General features: G+C 36.2%; 1 protein-coding gene across 5 annotated transcripts in view; it reads left to right on the plus strand.

Annotated features, from left to right (window-relative positions):
* LOC148939181 (terminal nucleotidyltransferase 4B-like) overlaps positions 1–16,697 on the plus strand; it is a 585,918-nt gene that overhangs the window by 196,234 nt on the left and 372,987 nt on the right. For 2 of the 5 annotated variants that reach the window (XR_016143544.1, XR_016143546.1), the window contains exon 11: positions 13,348–13,432. The exons of 2 other annotated variants lie outside the window; for them this stretch is intronic. The gene's annotated coding sequence lies outside the window, so the exon portion shown is untranslated. Of the gene's footprint in view, positions 1–13,347; positions 13,433–16,697 lie in introns of those variants that run through there. One more of the 5 variants, XM_089107012.1, reaches the window with a different exon arrangement.

A 16,697-nucleotide genomic window follows, 5' to 3' on the forward strand; every position in this document is an offset into this window, starting at 1 on the left:
AGAGCGAAGAGGACATACTTGCATTCATAAATGCGCGCCAAAATGCAGTTCGAGTGATTCGGCAGTCCCGGGTTCAGTATAAGGAGAAATTCGCCACCAAACTTCAACTTGCGTCGGCAAAGAGTTGGTGGAAAATTGTCAAGGAGGCTTTGCCGTCGTCCAAGGGGACCACGATTTCTTCTCTCTAGATTAACGAGACAGTGGTACAAGATCCACAGGCAAAGGCTGAAGCTCTTGCTAAGGCTTTTGCCGATATCTCGAATCAAGACGATAGCTATTGAGAAGTGCTAAATTTCTCCGACCGAACCGACACTGTCCTGGAACGCGTGAATTTTTGTGCCCCCAAGACCCTTTAGATTTTGGAGCGTCTGTACGTAACCAAAGCCACGGGTCCTGAAAACCTGCAAACTTTTCTCCTCAAGTCCTACAGTTCCAAACTAGCTGAACCCTTGTCATGGCTTTTCAGGCTGTTCTTTCTCTCCGGAACCTTACCACGAACAAGGAAGTACGCCCCTGTTATAACGACTCTAAAACCAGAAGGCGATCCAACGAGCGTGGGCTCCTATAGGCCAATTAGCCTTCTCTCATGTGTTGAAAAAGTCTACGAGAGCGTCTCCAATAAAACACTTCATCAGTACCTGGAATCAAATGACCTTTTAGGCGATCGTCAATATGGATTCCGCTGGAAACGCTCAAGATTAGACTGCCTAGTGGCCCAGTATCAGGAGTGGATAAAACTACTGGCAATTGGATACGACATCAGGCTACTATCCTTCGACATTGCGAAAGCTTTTTGGTAGAGTATGGCACCGTGGTCTGCTAAAGAAACTATGTATATGGTGTTCGTGGATGTCTGTTAAAAGTGATTGAGAGCTTTCTTTCCGATAGTTTACTGCGGGTTGTTCTTGGAGGGTTTATTTCCCTCGAATATCCAGTGAAAGCAGGGGTACCCTAGGGCAGTGTCTTGGGACCTACGCTTTTCCTTATCTACATAAACGACATGGGAGACAACCTCGCAAACCCTCTGCATCACTTTGCCGACGATACCACGACACACTCAGCCGTCCCTAAACACGAAGACCCAACACAAGCCTCCCTTTCCCTACAGCTGGATCTTTTGAAAATTGAAAAGTGGTCTGATGCATGGATGATCAACTTCAATGCATCGAAAACAAAGGAGTTTCTAATTACCCGATCAAAGGTGCCACGTGAACACCCCAGTTTTATTTTCAAAAATGAAACTATAAAGAGAGTCGACGAGTTTCGTCTACTGGGGATTCATTTCTCCACCGATCTCTCTTGGAACAACCACCTTGATCGGGTGAGAACCTCCTGCGCAAGAAAGCTGAGAGTTACTCTTCGCTGCAAAAACCTTCTTCCATCAAGCTCGATCATCCCACTCTACAAGTCTTGCATCAGACCCATAGCTGAATATGGATGCCCGCTATATGCTGGTGCTTCGAAAACGCTGTTGGCACCACTTCAGAAGACCCAGAATAGGGCAAATAGAGCTGGCTGCGCCTCTACACAAGAATCGCTCCAGCCTCTAAATGAAAGGTTTGATGTAGCGTCGATGGCAGTTTTCTACAAGTACATGAATTCACCTCCCTCAGACGAGCTCTCTCGAATTGTGCCCCCCTTTTTCCAACCGACAAGGCAGACACGAAAGCACACAGCTCGGTCCAACTATCTAAAGGAGGATACGCCGAAAACCGAGTACTTGAGGAACAGCTTCATCCGGCCTTGCACTTCTATCTGGAACGATCTTCCTGGGGATATTATCCCTGCAAATCCCTCTGTTGACACCTTCAAAAAAAGGTTCAATAGACATTTAAAACCTCGAGGCCATTGAAAGAGGTAAATGAATAGCGGCATATCAGATACTTTGAAGTACCTGGCGCCGTGAATGTTGGAATAAAAAAAAAACAGGATAATTTTCCGTCAATATGCCCCCTCTTCCAAGCGTGGGTTGAATTTTGATCTCTAAATGTATACATATGACACTAGTTCTACTTCCCACCAAGTTTTGACAGCTCTTTATGGTCAGGAAAGCCGATTTATGAAAATGTTTGAAGGGGGAGGGGGTCAATATTTTTCAATTTTTTGTGAAATACAAAAATGGCCGGTATTTTTTTAAATCTAAATTTGGTATTTTTATTGATTTTTTACTTTTTCACCGAAAAAATAGTAAAAAGGGTACTTTTTTATCTTGGGTGGGCAACTGCCCCACTCCTGACACCCCTGCTTTTGGTAGACCTACAATGAGAAAAGTGTATAGAGGAGGTAACAAGTTGAATTCAGGACGAGTTTTGATCACTTCTTGGTCTATACTTTTAAATTCTATCTTGGTTTTTGTTTTCCCCTCTTTTTCTTTGTCGGTGCACTTTTTTTTGTTTTAGTTGCACTTTTTCTTTAGTTTCTTTTTTTTGTATTGCATATTTTATATAAAAACATTGTACTTTTTTGTTAGTTTAACTGTCCCTTTTCTTATGCATTATTTTCCTTCCAAGTTTGCAAAATAATGAAAATTCTACTATGTCGACAAATATTTTTGGCAATATGTCACATCTTGACATAGATGTGTGACAAACTTGGGAAGGGGCACTTTCAATTAGAAATTGAAATTTATGTAGCCCTTTTAATAACCAAAAGTAACTGGAGGGCAATTACTCCCATCCCGTTCCATTTTCGCCCTCAGGTCTCCCCTCCCCAAAAATTTGTTCTAACTCATTAAAAAGTAAAGAAGATACATATAAACAAATTTTGATACGTTTTTTTTTTAAATATTTGTCCCCCCTACAAACTAAAATGGTGGTCACAGCCTTGGATATTACATGTTTTATTTCTATATTTATTATTTCTGTACTTATTACTAGTTCAATACACTAGCATGGACTTCGTAAAGAGCAAAAGTTCTTCGATGTTTTATTTTTTTCCCCGACCCCTTTGCGTAGAAAAGGTTGTCATACAAACTTAGGAGGCAGCTCCTTTGAATAGAAACTGAAACTTCTACTGCTTTTATAAAGACCAGAAGTGAATGGAGGGCATAATTTCTCTTTCGTGCCACTTTTTCCCTCAGATGCCCTTATAACCTTCGTGGCACAGGATCAAAACATCCAGATAGTCATTTTCCTAAGACCCATTTCCTATGTTTTTTTTTCTTAGTTTACAATAAAATGAAATCCATTTATTTATAAGTTCAATAACCATTATTGATAATATTTTACATTGCTGTTATCAACGTCATATGTAGACGAAATTCAGCTTTCAGGAAAAGGATATAGCTAATTGGAAGACTTTTTGTCAGCTTTCCCTCAAAGCACTAATGTTGACTTTAGTTAAGAGCTTTTAGTTATTGGTATCGCCTCTGTATGGCTATGTAGTCCTGATTTAGGGCGTATCCGGGATTTTGCTAGGAGACGGGGGGATGTAACAAAAAGTAAAAAAAAAATTTATGCTCATTTTCGCTACGTTTTAACGAGTTAGACACATTTTTTTTTTTTGGGGGGGGGGGTCAAACCCAATAGCTCCTCCCTCATGGATACAGACTTGGTATTAATACTAATGAAATAAGTGAATTTATAAAAAATATAAATTTTCAGAGGGAGGAGGGATGTCTTGATTCAAGATCTTCCAGAATTAAGTATGCCTAAGTTTAAGTTTCAAACAAGTAAAAAGGGAATCTCTACTTCGTGAAACTTTAATGTCTCAGGATGCTTAAGATTTCGTCCTGAAAGTTGCCTGGTTTTGGTGTTACACGAACTTAGCTTCCCTTTTTCTTTGTTCTGCCCGTCCCCGGCCCCCCTTTTTCTTTGGGATGGAGCAAGGAGCATGCGTAGGTGTGTTGGTCTTAGGCGGCTTGATGCTGCGGTGAGTTGTTAGTAGTAGTGGTAGTTCCCTTGAGATGCTTTTCTTTCCCTGTCTATAAATTAAAGGCACAATTCCAGCATGTAGAGGAAGGGTATGTAGGTAAATCTGCACCCCCCCCCCCCTCCGAGAATTTGTGTAGGCCTATTTATACATTTTTTTCCAAAATGTGCTATATGTCCTATGAAAATCGTCTGTTTTTGAGTTATTCTTGAACTGTACCCAACCAATATATGAGCCTGGTATATTTTGTATCTTTTGGATGCCTAGTTGACAAAAACACACTCCTTTTTGGTTTTCACTCTTCCCCCAAAGTATTTAGTTTCCTGGAAACAATCCCTTTTTCGGAAGCCCATTTCTTTTTTAAGCGTATTAAATAAAAAAAAAACAAGTTTTTTTTGTTGAAAGTAAGGAGCGACATTAAAACTCAAAAACGAACAGAAATTATTCCTTATATGAAAGGGGCTGTCCCCTCCCCAACGCCTCGCTCTTTACACTAAAGTTTGACTCTTTCTCACTACTCTATTTTTAAAACAATAAAAAATTTTAGCGTAAAGAGTGAGGCGTTGAGGAAGGGACAGCCCCTTTCATATACGGAAAAATGTTTTGTTCATTTTAAGTTTTAATGTCGCTCATTGCTTTCAACTAAAAAAACGTGTTTTTTTTAACTTAATTTCTGAACGTTTTTTAATTAATACAGGTTTTGATTTTGGCTCACCGTACATGGATGTTTAAAACGAAATTTGCATATTAATTTTACTTTTTGGGGGCTAAATGACTTTCTAGAAATTTTGATCGGACGATTTTGAGAAAAACGGGGCGGAGGAGGGGGCCTAGTTTCCCACCAATTTTTTTGGTCACTTAAAAAGGGCACTAGAACTTTTAATTTTGTTTGAACGTTTGTATGAAATTTTGTATGAACGTTTTTATTAGTAATAAATATACGTAAATTACGAATTAACTTACGTAACGAACTTCAATATTCATATATTTTTATTACGTATATTAGGGAGTTTTCCCCCTAGTCAATACCTTGCTCTTTACGCTATAGTTCAAATTCTGTTCCAATTCTTTAAGAATGATCCCGTTATCACAAAGGCCGTTTAATAAGAATAAATAGCTCTTATGAAGGTACTTAAAAAAACTTTACCGTAATGAGCGAGGTATTGACTAGGGGGCGAAGCCCCTCGTATACGCAATAATTTCTGTTCGTTTTAAGTTTTGATTCTTCTCCTTACTTTTTTCCTTAGCTTTCAGACCTTCCCAGTTTTTTTTTCTTTTCTGCCCCCAGCCCTGTTGGGAAAACCCTGATGGGAAAACAATATGGGAATGAAGATACAAAAAAAGTATTTTTTAGAAGCTAGTGGGACAATTTTTTTCTTCAATGAAAATACAAAAAAAAGTTATTTTCCAAACTACACGGGTGGCAATTGCCCCCAGGCTGTGGCGGATCCAGGAGGGGCCAGGGGACCCCGCCCCCAATATTTTATTTCTGGCGCCTTCATTCCTTGTTTTTTCTTTTTTTTATATTTTTAGAATAAATTTATTAATTTGGTCAATTATTGGCACCTTTGTCACATTGGACCCCCCTTCCGAGATTTTGCTCATTGGCGCACGTGTAACATCGGGCCTCCCCGAAGATTTTTTCTATATCCACTCCTGTCCCCAGGCCCGCCATTGTTGCCCCCAGCACCCCTCATCTAAGAAATTTAGTGTTCCGGTTACAACCCTGTTTGTAAAGCATTGTTCCAAAAAAGTACAAACATGTATATCAAACATTTTTTGTTTAATAATTTGGAACAAAAGTGAGAATAATTCATTTATAATACAAGGTACAAAAGACTCACAATCCCTGATATAATTTGAGGCAGATGTAAAATACGCTATCTGATTCACTGAGTTTTTTGTTGTTTCACACAATGTTTCATTGATAAAAAGCGATGGTTTTTTAACAGTGTGGGAAAATTTTGTCAAAAGAAAATGGAATTTCTTAGCAGACGAATTGACAATTATTACTTTTATCCTATGTGAGAAATATATTCAAGAACTAATAAGGAGAAAGAAAAGGTTGAAAATAGTTTTTGTTTAAAAATGAAGCGGTTTTAGGAGTAGGAAGTAAAATTATGAGATTTTTTTTGGAGCAATTTCTGTATTGATAATGGGAATCGTTTAAGAGTACCCATGGAAGAACTTCTTGTCGTGGCAAAAAGAGATGGAAGCGCAAATTTTGACATGGGCCCAAGTAAAAAAAAAAAAAAAAAAAAATCCAATGGAATCAGTTGGTTTCAAGAAAAGCGAAAGTTTTGAGTGATTCATAAAAAATTTGGATATTTAAGATAAAGTATACATTGGCAAAGGGCCTTATCCCGGATTTTGTTCGGTGGGAGGGTTACACAGAAAAAAATTAAAAAGCGTATCAATTGTTTGATGTTGCGTTTTTACGAGTGGGACAAGTTTGCTTTTTAATAAAGCGTTATTTGTTCATGTATGTGTGACGGTTTTGCACTTTTTTATGAATGTCTTGTCTTCCAGGGAAAGTGTGAGGCTCTTGCCCCCTTCTCCTTTTCCCATTCCTTTTTTTTCGTACGAAAACCGTTTATATATATATATATATATATATATATATATATATATATATATATATATATATATATATATATATATATATATATATATAATACATTCTTAGACCACACTGGCTATACATGACAAACGAAACTCAGAGAGGAGAGAAGGTAACAAAATGAAAAATAAAATAAAAAAAGGGTGAAAAAACGAGGATTTTGTCAGCCAGCGAACCATGAAGATGACAAAATATAAGCAAATATTTCGAAGTTAGAGCCGATTTTGCCAGATCAAGTGAAAATGACAGTAAAAAATAAGCCATTTGGTACCATAGAGTTAATTTTTAGTACTATAAAGGTAAATATGTACTAAAAAACTGATCTGTTTCTGTTGATGCTTGAATTATGCAGGTTTATCTTAGTTTTGACAAGATTTTGGAAGAAACTGAATTTTTCAGCTGTGGGGGGGGCGAGGTCTGAAGGGGAAGTTGTTCCCCTGCCCTATAGCAAATTAAGCCCCTTCAAGAATTTTTTTATACACATTTTTGGTACTGTTGTATTGTCTGTAACACACGCGAGAAGTGAAGTTTGGTTAATACTAATGAAATAAAGCACAAAATAGGATAAAAATATAATAGTTTAGGAACAAATTTTGGCTATATATTTGCACATCAGGGGGTGGGGGTAAAGCATAGCATATATAAATACGTAACTTAACCTAACCCAGGTACCTTTTTTGCCCCTAAACCCCAAAAGACAAAGGTTTAAATATTGTAAACATAGTGATAAATCACTGTTTACAATCCTCAGCATAGGAATTGTCCGTTGAGAGAAACCTGTTTGACTAGTTTCTTTAGCATGTTCGCTGTATAATATCGCGCGTGTGTTACAGATAACACAACAGTACTGTATTTTCTACGTTTTTACGAGTCGGAAAAAATGGGGTTAAGGGGGGCTCATACACCATAACTCCTCCCTGGATACGGCCTTGATAAGAAGTACCTAAATTTAGGATTTCGAGGGGATGTAGCCCCGAAACCACACTCCGTTCTGCCACCACCCTGGTTTCGTCCCTGTTCATAATATATAATGTGAAATAAATAAATAAACAAAATCAAACATAAGATTCAGGATGCAGGTTTCAAGGAAGAGTCGTCATTTTGGAACGAAATCGCAACATATGCTGATAATTTGATTGATGGACATTTAAACGTCAAAGTAATTCTTTGGTTCAAATTTATGACAACCATTTAACCCAAGTCTTTTATCTTGTCAATGGGAAAGAAAAGATTCAATTTACCCGCCTAAGATAACGATCCAAAATCTCTTTTCGGTAACAACTCTTGACTAATTCTGATGAAACAGAATATTGGCATTCTCGAAAGTTCTGGTATTTTTAGTTTCTTAGGTCGCCCTTAGACAAGGCTCATAAGCAAGTCTCGCTATTTCAAGAGCTCCGGTTTACCTTAGACGCCATATCAACATCACAAATAATTTGACTGTTTACATTTCCCCCAATTTCCTTGATCATACAAAGTACAGATTTGAAATATAATACTCTTGTTACCCCTCGAAAGGCTCCATGGTAAGGGATACAACAACAACAGCAAAAAATCAATATAAGCAACAACTAAAAAAGAAAAAATTGGTACTTATGTACTCTCTGTAACATCCGCGCCATATTATATAGCGAAGATGCTTAAGACACTAGTCAAACGGGTTTCTTTCAATAGAGAATTGAATTGCAAACCGTGGTTTTTCATTGCGTTTACAATAGTTAAACTATTGTTTATGGAGTTTTGGGGGGAAAATGTACCTAGGTTAGGTTTCGTTTTTAATATATGCTATGCTTTACCCCCCCCCCACCTAATATAGCTGAAATATGTTCCTAAACTATTATATTTTCAACCTATTTTGTTTTAGTGTGACTTATAATCTACGTCAACTTAAGAAGTTCTAATTTATCTTAGAAGTTCTAATAGATAGATATTTTATGTTAGCCAACCAACAAAACAAAAAGATGGTGGAGTAAGGGAAAAACAAAAAAAAAAACATTACTTCAAAAATATACGATTAAATTATATACCCTATATAAATTCACAGCTCGTACATGACATGAAACGGAAGGAAATCATAAAGGTGCTCACGTGCACCTTTTCTAGCATTGGTTTCCTGCGTTACCACAACTTCACGAGGCTCTGGAATAAGATACTTGTCCAAGAGAAATGTATTTCTCTCGAACAGCGGTACTCGTAACAGAAATTTTAAATATTTGCAGAACGCAGATCTAGCCTTTAGTCGCTCTGTTTCCGTCACAGTTCATATAATTAGCAGTATGATCATTCTCAATCTCGCCCATTATAAAACCCGGACCAGGGTGCGAGTGCTCCGGAGAACGTTTTTGCAGATATAAACATAGGCGAAGTCAGATTAGCGGGAATGCAGGTTAGTCTGTTTCCGATTGTTTCCATCAAAGTGCATTGAAACAATCGGAAACAGACTAACCCGCATTCCAGCTAATGCAGAAATAAGTGGGAGGAGCTTTTTGTTCGCACCGAGAACGAAGACCAGAAATGATCTGCGATAAGCTTACTGGTATATTCTGTCTACTGTGGTTTCCGTAAACCATTCCCATACAGGGGACATGTAAAGAATATGTGGGAGTGCCACCGCTCTATATAGCCTCGCCAGAATTTGCCGATTGTATGAATACTTCAGGGGGGCCAGTTTAGCATAGCTAATTCGTAGGTTTGACATAAGTGTGTCAAGGCAAAGAATTCTAGTTGCTTTCTTATCTCGACCGTACAGAAGACCTAAGTATTTAAGCGACGAAGACGGTGCAATAGTAGCGCTATCTCCTGAAACAGTTGGTTCTGGTGCATCCCGTTTCGTTGAGTTGAAAACCAGAAATTCAGTTTTCTTACCATTAACTTGCAGACCAATAGCTCTATAGCCAGATACAAGCTTATCTAAATTATCCTGCAATAGACTCAGATAAAAACTCAACATAAGTAAATCATCGGCATAGCTTATTAGACTCAGATCACAAAGATCAAGGCTAAGCCCACAAAAGATTTGTTTTGTAACCTTAGAAGTCAAAGTGTTAAATAATATCAGACTTAGAACTGAGCCTTGTCGAAGCCCTCTATTTAGTTTAACTAGCGCACTAAATCTTTCAAGTCCGAGTTATAGTTCTAATTTATGTTAGAAGTTCTAACACGCTCTGAAAGTTTCGAAAATTTATCAGTTCTCCAGAAATAATTTTGCCATCTAATATCAAATCGAATATCAGTACCAAATCGAATTAACACAATTTATAAAGGTTAGATACACAAGAAATCCTCTACCGGTCGAACCCCCATAATGTCGGACAACGAAGACTTTAACTACAACGAACCCTAGAACTACAAACCCTAGACAACGTGGGACGTCGGACAACGAACCCTAGAACTACACAGAAGACTTTACACCTGACCCTTTGAAGACCAAAAATAGACTGTGACACCTACAGTAATATACATAAACTATTGCAGCAGTTAATGTCACTGGCAATATCCCTATCAAGTTACTATAATTTATCAAGGTCGTAAGAATATTTGTAGAGGGAGGGTGGGGGTAATACGAAAATAGATTATTTTTTTTCAAATTTGAATAAGAAGAACCAAGAGGCTCGGGAAATATTAATATCTCTGAGCAGGGGGAAGGCTTCCTCCCCCCTGCTCTCCCGTGCCTGTCCGTTAATGCAATGGGTCAAATAGTTTTATAGGTATTATATAGTGAAACAAATTGTTATTCATGGTCTGACAAAATTACATATCATAAATCGCAATAAAGGCATAATTACAATATCTTGTAATAACTTCCGTTTTAATCCTTGTTATGAAATATACCAGGTGATAAGATGGTTTCATGAATCCTAATGACTCTGAATATGGAATTACAGATAAATAACTATGTAACTATATACTTACGAGATGGTTTGTGATTAGTTTAGAATATCATGATTTAAGAGCATCCTTCGGTTTTTATCTAAATTAAGACGATCCAACATAGGCACGTACTACGGTTTTTTACTTGTACTTGATACGGGGCATAGGCTATTCAGCCCGACTCGGTGCCAGGGATACGATAGACCTTTTTCTGCCACTGTCTTAGGTTTCCTATTTGATGTCGACTGATTTCCAACAAATATTTGTCACATCTGTGTCGTCTGTGCTTTTGGAATCCCTCCGAAGGCTCGAGCTCGTTCTTATTCTAGAATGCCAAGATTGTGTTTAGAATCCTTGCAAGGGCGTATCCAATTTTTTGTTCGGGGGGGGGGGGGCACGCAAACATATTTTAGTACATCATCAAAATATTTTTCAATGCATTTTATTGCGTTTTAACGAATCAGAAACAAATTCTTGTGGGGGGGGTCAAGAACCGTAACCCCCTTCCTGAATACGGCCTTGCCCTCTTGTAGTTCCTTCCACTGGGACAAAAATTATTTTAAATGTTTTCACTTTTATAATTTTAAGAAATAAAAAATTAATTAAGATTTTACGAAATAAATATCAGCATATGTATATTAAACTGACAATGCACGTTTATTCCAGTAAATTCATTTGAATTTTTTCAGTAAAGTACAAATTATATTCTGGCTCTTAGAAATCATAGAGTTTAGAACCCTATTCAGATTAATTTCTGCTCGTTTTGAATTTCATTTGTTTATTAATACTGATTTGTGGTAGGTGTATGCTTGGTAGATTATTTGATTCTATTTTTGTTCATTTTTGGTTTAATAGAGCTCTTTACTTTTATTTTGAAAAACTTATTTTGTGCAAAAAGTTTTTTTGATTAATAGTAAGAAAAGTCAGATTTAAACAAATGGAAACTTTTGTTACTAAATTAAAATTTTGTGAAAATTTAGCCTGCAAATTCTTGGGAGAAAGGGGGCGGGGGGCATTTTTGTCCCGGCAACAAGAGAAGGCCAGAACCACCACAGTATATGCCACATTTTGGGTTAACCTGCCGCAGTTATGTTACTTTGGTAGAGTGAGTTATTTCTTGTAAATTACCAGGGACCCAAAAACCCAATTTGATAGTTGGGATTGGTGAAGTGGAAACATTTTTAACCCCATACCTATACGTCTTTAAAAATTGGGAAAGATCGAGAATTAGTGTATAGTGAGAAATTCCTCTATATACAGTTGTCTTTTTTTGTGGTTTTGAGAGGGTGGTAGTGAGAGAACGGTGATAATTAGTTACAGTTTGGTTTTGTATTTATGAGGCGCACAAGTTGCAGGAGGTTATGTCGTGCCATTTTTTCTCCTGTTTTCTTTCTTTTCCTTCTTATTTAGTATTGTTTTCTTTTGTTGGTAGTGATGTAAATATCAGGTTTTGTTTGAAGGATGTTTAGCCCAAACAAGTTTCGACAACTTTGCTTCTGGCGGTTGATGTACTTATCTGTTTATTGTAAATAAAACACTTATCATTAAGTTAAAGTTTGGTCGAAGCGGTTATCCAATTAAAAAAAAAAGAAATAGACTATAAATGCGAATCAGCAAAACCAAGCTGGAAATGTGGAAAGCTGGAGAAAGTACAAAACAGCTTAAAAAGTGTAGCTTTCTTTTGAGAGGTAATTGTCTTTTGAAACCAACAGTTTGTTAATGTTTTAGTTTTTCCACGAAAAACATTGTCAAATTCAACTAGTTTGTTTATTTTAATGCCTCAGCGTGGCAACACTGGCAAAAATGTAGTAGATGCTGAACAGCTTCTTTATTTTAAATGGTGTGTGTAACTAAACTCCCGCTTAGCTCAAACTTTTTCAATTAAACCCATTTAACTCTAACCCCCCCCCCCCGAGTACATTTCTAGGAATATTTGCATTAAAGAATAACTTTTTTTGAATTTTCATTGAAAATATTTAAAAGCGACAAATTTGTTCTCCAAAATTACATTTTTAATATCAAAATTACCCTTATCCAAATTAACCCCGATTCCACTCAACCCCCGTTTAATTTTACACCTTTTCAGCTCAACCACGTTCCAGTCGTCCCCCATTTAACTCAACCCCGTATCACTCAACCCCATTCGACTTAACCTAACGTGTTGCAGGGGATGAATTGAAGTTGGTGGTGTTGAAGGGGGGGTTGAGTTAAATGAGAGCTGCACGGGGGTTCAGTTAGATAAGGGATGATTTAAGCGGGAGTTGGGTTGAATGGTGGATGATTTGAACGAGAATTGAGTTTAACGGTTTAAGGTGAACAGGGTTGAGTTATATGTGGGTGGAGCTACATGAAAACCTTTTGAAACTCCCAAAAGAACATTAAAAAAAAGGTCATAGTTTTCATGTAGGCCTATGAGTAGGCTTAAAATGGTTCCAGGGGCTTAAATATTTTTGTTCTGATTTTCTTCACACTGCAATTGCGCAGGTTCCTAGATAGTGTCGGTAATAGCAGATGCCAAATAATAATAATAATAATAAAAAAAAATAAAAAAAAAAAATAAATAAAAAAAAAAAAAAAAAAAAAAAAAACGGGGCTGAAATATAACGTAAAAAATTGTGGCGGCAAACATCTTAAGAAAGCGTGCCTTTCTTTTGACCATATAGACGTCTCCGGAAAACAGCTGATAGTTTATGTTCAAATTTTCATGGAGGAAAAAGAGTTGTCAAATTTAATTTTAGTCATTTATTTTTGCATTTCAACGTGGCATCACTGACGAAAATGTGATACTCCCAAGAAAACTCCAGAATTTGGACAAAATATAAATAAAGTTTTAGAGAATTACGGTTTTTAGGTATGAACGGACCTGAAGCACGCCTAAGGGGCAAAAAATGTTTTTATTTTGATGACCTTGCTACTTTAACAAAAATTGTGGATATGTTAGATGGCCCTTTATTTAAAGAATCTATATGATGTTGTTTGTTTTATAGGTGGTAAACACAGCCGAAACTGTTTTCTACAAAAGATGCTAATCACTCTTTGCAAATATTCTTCATTCATGTGATACTAAGTTAGTAAGTAAAGAATTTTATATAATTTATCTTGGGGTGTGAAAAATGGTTTCCAGTGTATATTTTGAAAATTATTTGATGGCAAATTTCCTGCATTTCAATCAAACTGGACGACAGAAAAATATGCTGTTTGCTCTTTTATCAAGAGCAACCTAGTTCAATTTTCACGTTTTATAGAATGGTTTAATTATAAATTAATTTTCATTTTTTATGGGAAATGGCTTAAGACGTTTGTTCTTCCAGCTCTGGCAAACAGCATATTCTATTTCAATTTTGTCTGGTAGCGGTGCACACCTAGGTTAAAAAAGCAAAAAAGAATGATTTAAAATTCCTTAATACGTCTAAATGTCCTAAAATTCCTTAAAATTTGTTAAAATGGTCCGGATAGATGCACTAAAGTTTCTTTCAAATACAGCTTTTGCGACTCGAGAGTCCACAAATCCTAAAACCCATAAACATTAATATGGCTTCATTTACGTTACTACTCGTATCAAACAGTTCGTGGTAACGAACTGTAAGTAAGGAGCGACCCGGCTCAATGGTAACCGAAACTCTAGAAAACGGGTTTTTGATACCAATAGATATATCAAAAGAATCAGATTTCAATGCTGATTTCAAATATATAACTTACATTAAGTTTAGTGCTACCCATCAAAAGTCACGCGCCTTAAAATATGTGGCTTATTTTCAAAAAAAGGAGGTAACGTCCTCTCACAATTAAGAAAACTGAATAAATACCAATCAATCGTAGTTGAAACAGCAGAGGCCCAGGCGTTAGAATTGTCACGCTCCCATTTATAAAAATGCTAACTTTTACATTTTTTGCCATAAGAAAGATCGCGGAGCCGTGTTTATTTGTTTTTTTTTTTGTTTTTTTTCCCCAGAGCGGAATTTATAAACCCAGTGGTCCTAGAATATCAAGAGAAGGCTCATTGGAACGGAAATAAAAAGTTCTAGTGCCCTTTTTAAGTGACGAAAAAAACTAGAGGGCAACTAGGCCCCCTCCCACGCTTATTTTTTTCCCAAAGTCACCCGGTCAAAATTTTGAGATAGCCATTTTGTTCAGCATGGTCGGAAATATGATAAATATGTCTTTTAGGATGACTTAATCCCCCGAAGTACCCAGAAGGAGGGCTAAAAGTTATGAACTTTACCCAATGTTAACATATAGTATTGGTTATTGGTAAGTATACAGAAGTTTTCTGTAGTTTTTTTTTTCTCGTAGTGGGTGGGAAGGGTGGGTCGGTGGTTATGTTGGAGGATCTGTTCATGAAGGAAGTTTTCATGTGGGAAGGGAAATTGCCATGAAGGGGGCGCCGGACTTGCCAGCATTATTTATTGGTTATTGGGAAGTATACAACCATTTTCAGGAAGGATTTTTTTCTGGAGGGGGGGGCTAGAGGAGGGGGTTACTCTGGAGAATATTTCCGTGGAGGATGTTTCTTTGGGGTAAGGGACATTTCTATGAAGGGGGCGCCGGATTTCCAAGAATAATTTAAAAAACGATCAGAAATTAAATAAAAAAACAAGTTTTTTCAACTGAAATGTAAGAAATAATATTAGAACTTAAAACGAACAGAAATTATAACGTATGTGAGGGGGTTCTCCCCCAATTCAATACCTCGCTCTTTACGCTACTGTTTTTTTAGTGCTTTCAAAAGAGCTATCTATTCTAATTAAACGGCCTTTGTGATTCAGGGGTTTGTGAATCAAATTTTTTTTTAACTTTTAACGTAAAGAGCGTGGTATTGACTAAGGGGAAAACCCCCTCGTATACGTAATAACATATACGTAATAAAAAAAAACAATAAAAAAATAAGCGATACGGCTCAATAGTAATCGAAACTTTTAAAAACGGAATTTTGATGTCAATAAATGTATCAAAAGAATTTGTTTATAATGCTGATTCTAAATATATAAAATTTATTAAGTTTAGTATTGCTTATCAAAGGCTACAAGCCTGAGAAAATTTACTCGATCTTTTAAAGAGGGGGGAAACATCCCCTACAAGTGAAAGAATTTTAATGAAAATCACACCTTCAGATTCAGCATCTCTGAAAACCATATTATATAGGCTTCAAGCTCATATCTGCAAAAATCTGCAACTTTGTATTTTTTGCCAGAAGAAAAATATACGAATATAGAAGTTAGTTACGTAAGTTAATTTGTAAAGACATCCATTTAGCAAAAGAAAAGTAAAATTTTTATGCAAATAAAAGATGCATTAACTAAAAAACGAACAGAAATTAAATAAAAAAACAACAAGTTTTTTAAACTGAAAGTAAGGAGCGACATTAAAACTTAAAACGACCAGAACTTAGTCCGTATATGACAGGGGCTATCCCCTCCTCAACGCCTCGCTCTTTCCGCTAAAGTTTGAATCTGTCACACAACTTTATTTTTTTAAACAATAAAAAACTTTAGCGTAAAGAGCGAGGCGTTGAGGAGGGGACAGCCCCTTTCATATACGGAATAATTTCTGTTTGTTTTAAGTTTTAATGTCGCTCCTTACTTTCAGTTTAAAAAACTTTTTTTTTTTTATTTAATCATTACTAAGAACTATCGTGAAATATAAAATCGAAAACTACAGTAGGAAACATTATAGTAAGCAAAATGGTATATATATATATATATATATATATATATATATATATATATATATATATATATATATACACCGGCCCGTTAAGGCCGGTGGTATTCTTCTGATGAGCCCTAAATGGAAGGTTTTACTTGGAAATATTTTGCTAGATTTAAGGTGTTTTTGCTGGTAATTTTACAACGACTTACATTTATTGATGACAACTTTGCATGGATTTGGACTTTTCTATTTGGTTGATGGTTTGGGTATACTGTTTGGTCCTAGGTAGTTGGATGGATGTGTAAGGTGAGAGCCTCGTTCAAGTGCACATTTGTCTCAATTGCTGGATTAGGACTACAGTTTTTTTGAGCATTTTTTTTTTTTTTTTTTTTTTTTTTTTTTTTTTTTTTTTTTTTTTGCCTAGTAACTACCTCTAAAAGATAATACACACATATATATATATATATATATATATATATATATATATATATATATATATATATATATATATATATATATATATATATATATATATATATATATATCATGTACCCCACCCCCACCACTCTAGTTGTTCATTCATTGACACGTTGTAAAACCGGTTTTCCGTTAGTTTCTTTCAGCTTTGCGTGAGACAAGACAAAGAGAAGTGACAGAATAGATGGAAAATATATAACTTGGGCTATAT

The sequence above is a fragment of the Artemia sp. Qi Xiang Cuo genome, chromosome 21 (genome assembly GCF_049724085.1).
Source record: "Artemia sp. Qi Xiang Cuo chromosome 21, ASM4972408v1, whole genome shotgun sequence".
NCBI classification, from domain to species: domain Eukaryota; kingdom Metazoa; phylum Arthropoda; class Branchiopoda; order Anostraca; family Artemiidae; genus Artemia; species Artemia sp. Qi Xiang Cuo.